Raw genomic sequence first — 5,722 nt, forward strand, 5'->3', positions numbered from 1 at the left:
GAGTTTTATTTGGTGGGTCATCCATGGTCTGGAGTTGGGATATTTGCTTACAGTTTTGACGGGGATGGTGGTTGCCATGCAGAACTTGATGTAGTCGGTTATGGCATCGGTTTTTATATCCAGGTCACCATCAAAAATACTCCAGTCAGTACATGCAAGGGACCCCTATAGTTGTGCAGTTGCATCCTCTGACCACTGTGTGATGCTGTAGGTGGCTGGTTTCTCCCTCTTCAGCATTTGTTTGTATTGCAGAAGCAGGAAGACAATGCTATGATCTGCGGTGCCTATTGGGGGCTGCACACGAGCAATATAAGCATTGTTTATGTTCCCATAACATAAGTCCAGCACCTTTTCCCTCCTTGTGGGGATATCCACATATTGTTCAAAGGATGGGAGGACATAGTCCAGCCTGCAGTTGTTAAAATCCCCCATAATAAGAACCGAAGCTTCAGGGTATTTGCTCAGCATAGCATGGACATTCTGGGCTGCTAGCTCAGCTGCCGTGTTGGTGTTCACACCAGGCGGGATGAACACACAGCCGATGACCACCCTGGGAAGTAGGGACGAAGCGAAAGAGTCAGCATTTCAATGTCAGGTGTGCAGACCCTATTGTGGATCTTGATGTTATTGCACCACACACAAACACAGACCCCTCCGCCCCTCTCCTTACCAGATTCACTTGTCCGGTCTGCTCTGATGATGGTGAAATTGTCCAGGCTAACCTCTTCATCTGGAACATTGTCGTCCAGCCACGTCTCGGATAGCGCAATGATGCAGGCCTCCCGAAAGGATTTCTCCACTCGACATCTGGCATGTAGAATGTCCATTTTATTCCAGAGAGATTGCACATTTGCCATCACAACTGAGGGAAGGGGCGGGTTGAAAGGGCGCCTCCGTAACCTAGTGCGTACCCATCCTCGCCTTCCTCGTTTCCTCGGCTTGTGTAGGATGTCAGCTGGGATTACATCCGATGGTTTTAGGCCGAGAGTGATGGAGCCCCAGAGAGCGAGAAGATCTTGGCGGGAGTAGATGAGTTTGTTGCCACTCAACCCATCCGGGTGTAACGCTGCACTTCTGAGATCGCGGGTGATCAGTAGAAGGATCACCATAATCCACAGCATTTTTCGAAAGTAGTTTATGTTAGCCATGATGGCGAATAGACTCACAGAAAACGTAGACGAGAGGATAAACAAACAAAGACTTGACTCGACATGAAGTGTACAGACTGTGTTGTCGCAGCAAAGCATGCGCTATTCATGCGTCGTTCATTCAACCATCAGATGTTTCTACCATGGGTTATGTATTGTGTCCTGTACACAAGCGGGGCATTATTAAAAAGTAACCGTTAGATTCCACTTTTACCACAAGAGGGGGTATACGTTAGTGAGTTATGTTAGGAGAATCCTCAACACGGTGCATTGCTGAGTCTAAACAGACAGTGCTGAAAACATTGTACAGATCAACGGCGTCGTCAGATCATTTTTCCAGCTCGCCTCAAGAGTCTGGGTGTGATCGTCGACAGCACACTTTCATTTCAAGCTCACATTAATAATATCACTCGGTCTGCGTACTTCCATATACGTAACATTAATCGCCTCCAACCGTCTCTCTAACCCACTAGTACAGCCATTCTCGTTAACACACTCGTCACATTCCGCATTGATTATTGTAATTCTGGTTCAGAACTCTGCTGCTCGTATCATCACCAGAACCCCTTCTATTAATCATATTACTCCTGTCCTTCAGCAGCTTCATTGGCTTCCGGTTAAATACCACATTGATTTAAAAACTCTGCTCCTGACCTTCAAGGCCATTCATAACCTCACTCCTCGGTACCTTACTGACCTCCTTCATATTAACACACCCACCCATACTCTTAGGTCATCTTCTTCTATTCATCTCACTGTACCTCCTGCTCGTCTGACCTTGTCTCTGGAACTCTCTTCCACAGACATCCGCAACATTGACTCACTTTCTATTTTTAAATCCCTCCTGAAAACACATCTTTTTAAACTGGCATATCCCACCAGTGGGGCCGTATAGGGGGGAAATTTTAGGACAATTCCAAGGGCCCCTGACAGACAGGGGCCCCAAAAAATAGTTAAAAACTAACATGAAATTATATTATATTATACATTATATAAACCAACATCATTGAGTATATATATGTTTCAAATAGAATAATAAAATTAATGATCTCTTTGTTTTTACTTCTTTTTGGCAATAAAAGTTAAAAATCCCCATTGACCAAAAAGTAAACATCCATGTTGACTGACCACCCCACTGTATCTGCATGAAATGGTTTGATCCTGCACTTATCAGTGATGGTGTTTAGTTGCAGTCACTAGATGCGCCAGAAATACAGTGATCACAATGTTGCCTAGCAAACCAAAATCTGGTTTTCAAAAAAGGACAGAGAAAAAAGAGAGAGAGGAAAGACAAAGGAAAGGATGTCAATCTGTAGCCCAGTTTTTCACCAAGAAAGGTGGGTAGCCTTTAGTCTGTGAGTGGTAACCTGTTGGCTTAATGTCCATAGTGAAATAAGCTAACTAGCTACAGACTGGTGTTAGCCTACATTTCATCAACATTTAATAAGTGCAGGAAAAACGTTTAGCAAGATATTCATATTAAATCATTGTCCCTGCCTCCTTCAGGAGACTAACAGCAGCACCCAAGTCTCTCCATAACTGTAGCCACCCTGTCCCAGTGAAGAAGGTGAGCAACATGGTGTTAGTGACAGGCCAGTTAGCATAAGTCATAAAAAGGATGTTGACCCAGGTTTGTGGCCAGCGGATTTGACTGACAGGGAGACTTTTGTCTTTCATTAATGTTAAGAGAATTTTATTTCTTAATTTTACAATAAAATACATTGAGACTGTAAAAGATTGCCTTAAGGAGATTTTTTTATGGTGGCTTTTAGTGAACTGCATACTGTGTGCAGACTTGCATGTACAAATCACCAGCAGTAAATATTGTGCTAGTAATAATATTGAACTACAAGAAACAAGACAGTTGCAAGCCTTTAATTAGAGTTATGTAAAGCTTTTGATGGGACAGTTAGGTCCTAGAGATTTGGTGACAACAGCTGTGCATTTTTTTGTCATGGGGCCCAAAATTCCTGGCGGCCCCCCTGTATCCCACATGATCACTCTTTCTCAATCTTTGTTTCCTGTTGTTTTGTACCCTGATTTTATGCACTGTAATTATAGTTGTTAATTTTTTCTATTATTGCTGTACTGTTTTATTGTGTTTTGTGAGGTGACCTTGAGTGTTCAGAAAGGCGCCTATAAATAAAATGTATTATTATTATCATTATTCCCTCTAAAGCGGCTGTGAGCTAGTGATCGATCCTAAAGTATCGATATTTCTGATACCAACGTTTCCTGCTCTAGAATCGATACTCATATAAAAGGATCGATATCTAAACTCAGTCTTTTGGAGTGAGTGTGTGTTTTACCATAAGTATCTTACTGTCACCAGGATGGTCTAATTATACTCGGTGGATAGGAACTACTTTTCCTTCTGCCTGTCAAAGTCATGCTTGCGCTACAGCTCTGTGACGGAGCTTCTTTGAAGTGAGCCACTGCAACCCTTTAAATTTCCCGCAATTGGATACTGACTCTGGCTGACTGTAGAAACAGTCACATCTGGCTGTATTTTAGCTGTGAAGGTAATAATGTTGCTCTGTGTGATGTGTGTGCAAAGACAGTGAAATACTTTGGCAACACTGCAAACTTCGCTAAATATCTGAGAGTAAGTCAAAATAATAGGATGATGTTATGAAGCGGCAGTCCTGAGCAGGATATTTTTATTATAATTAAAGAATATGACAGTAGTCTGATGTCTTGTCATTATGCAGCTATTATTTTGAATTGGTAAGGCTACCTTATTTCTCTCAGAAATACAGAAACGGGAGGGGGGAGGTCACAATAAACTAGAAATAAAATATATCGGCAATACCAGCCTGGGTATATTTGGGATTGGATCGTATAAGAATGAAGTGGTATCGCACATCACTACTGTGAGCTGCACTTTATCAGAGGTGCTGAAGTGAACATTTTTGTGGAATTGTGGTGATATTTCTGTCTGATCACGAATGTTTTCTGTTTTGGTTTTCTTCCTCTGATGAAGATCAGTGCGCTCATGTTATTGAGTAGGCTACAGTCCCAGACGGCTCTGTGTCTGTCAGATGGTCTAAAGGGGGTAGCCTCAGGGGTGGACTGGTAATCTGGCATAGGCTACTGGCCGACGAACCTTTAGTGCCGGTGTTACATAAATTATTTAGGCTATTTATATAGGCCTAACTGATGTTTAGAAAATGGCCCAACAATCGGCCCATAAAGCATAGACCTATAGTGGGCCGGCCCAATCACATCTCTTATTAGCCCCCACTCCGTCCCCCTCTCCTCAACTGTGTGTTGTGGGCCAAAAAAACGGGTTGCCCGTTAATCGGAAGGTCGGCAGTTCAATCCCTGGCTCTTCCATGTCGAAGTGTACTTGGGTAAGATACTGGCTGTTTCACCAGTGTATGAATGTGTGTGAATGTTATTTTCTGTTTGAGCACTTAGACTCTATTGACTCAATGTGTGAATAGTGAATGCGATGTAGTGTAAAAGCGCTTTGAGTGGTCGAAAAGACTACAAAGGCGCTATACAAATACGGAGCATAGCCTACTTGAAGAAGTAAAGGAGAGCCGTGGCCACTTAAAAATAGCTTGCACCAAGAAATGTTAATTACTATTAAAATGCTATGAAAAAGGTTTATTTGCACAAAAATAAAACCTGCAATGCAACATAAATATACTGAATATAAATATTTTCTGAAAAAAGTAACTTAAGGTAATAAAAGAATAAGCCACTGATTACTGCATTACATTCTATTATATTTTTATATTCTGAATTGTCACCTGCCAGCTAACTTTTGTCTTTTCCTTTATTAAAATAAAGACATTTCCACCATAAATGCAGAAAATGTCTCCAGAATGCAGGAAATTAAGTGTTTAATGCTCAAAAGCTTCTGGGGGAGGACCCCTAGACCCCCCAATTGAATATTTCATCAATATTTCTCTTTAAACTAAATTCAAATTAATTAAGCTAATTTATCATTGAGTTGAAAAGGTGCCACATGCACAAAGACTTTAGGCTACTTCAGGCATGCCTGCATGTACAGGTGCTGGTCATATAATTAGAATATCATCAAAACGTTGATTTAGTTCAGTAATTCCATTCAAAAAGTGAAACTTGTATAATGTATACATTCATTCCACACAGTCTGATATATTTCAAGTGTTCATTCCTTTTAATTTTGATGATTATAACTGACAACTAATGAAAACCCCAAAATCAGGATCTCAGAAAATTAGAATATTGTGAAAAGGTTCAATATTGAAGACACCTGGTGCCACACTCTAATCAGATAATTAACTCAAAACACCTGCAAAGGCCTTTAAATGGTCTCTCAGTCTAGTTCTGTAGGCTACACAATCATGGGGAAGACTGCCGACTTGACAGCTGTCCAAAAGACGACCATTGTCACCTTGCACAAGGAGGGCAAGACACAAAAGGTCATTGCTAAAGAGGCTGGCTGTTCACAGAGCTCTGTGTCCAAGCACATTAATAGGGAGGTGAAGGGAAGGAAAAGATGTGGTAGAAAAAAGTGTACAAGCAATAGGGATAACCGCACCCTGGAGAGGATTGTGAAACAAAACCCATTCAAAAATGTG

Source organism: Micropterus dolomieu, linkage group LG13 (assembly GCF_021292245.1).
Source record: "Micropterus dolomieu isolate WLL.071019.BEF.003 ecotype Adirondacks linkage group LG13, ASM2129224v1, whole genome shotgun sequence".
In the NCBI taxonomy this organism is placed as follows: domain Eukaryota; kingdom Metazoa; phylum Chordata; class Actinopteri; order Centrarchiformes; family Centrarchidae; genus Micropterus; species Micropterus dolomieu.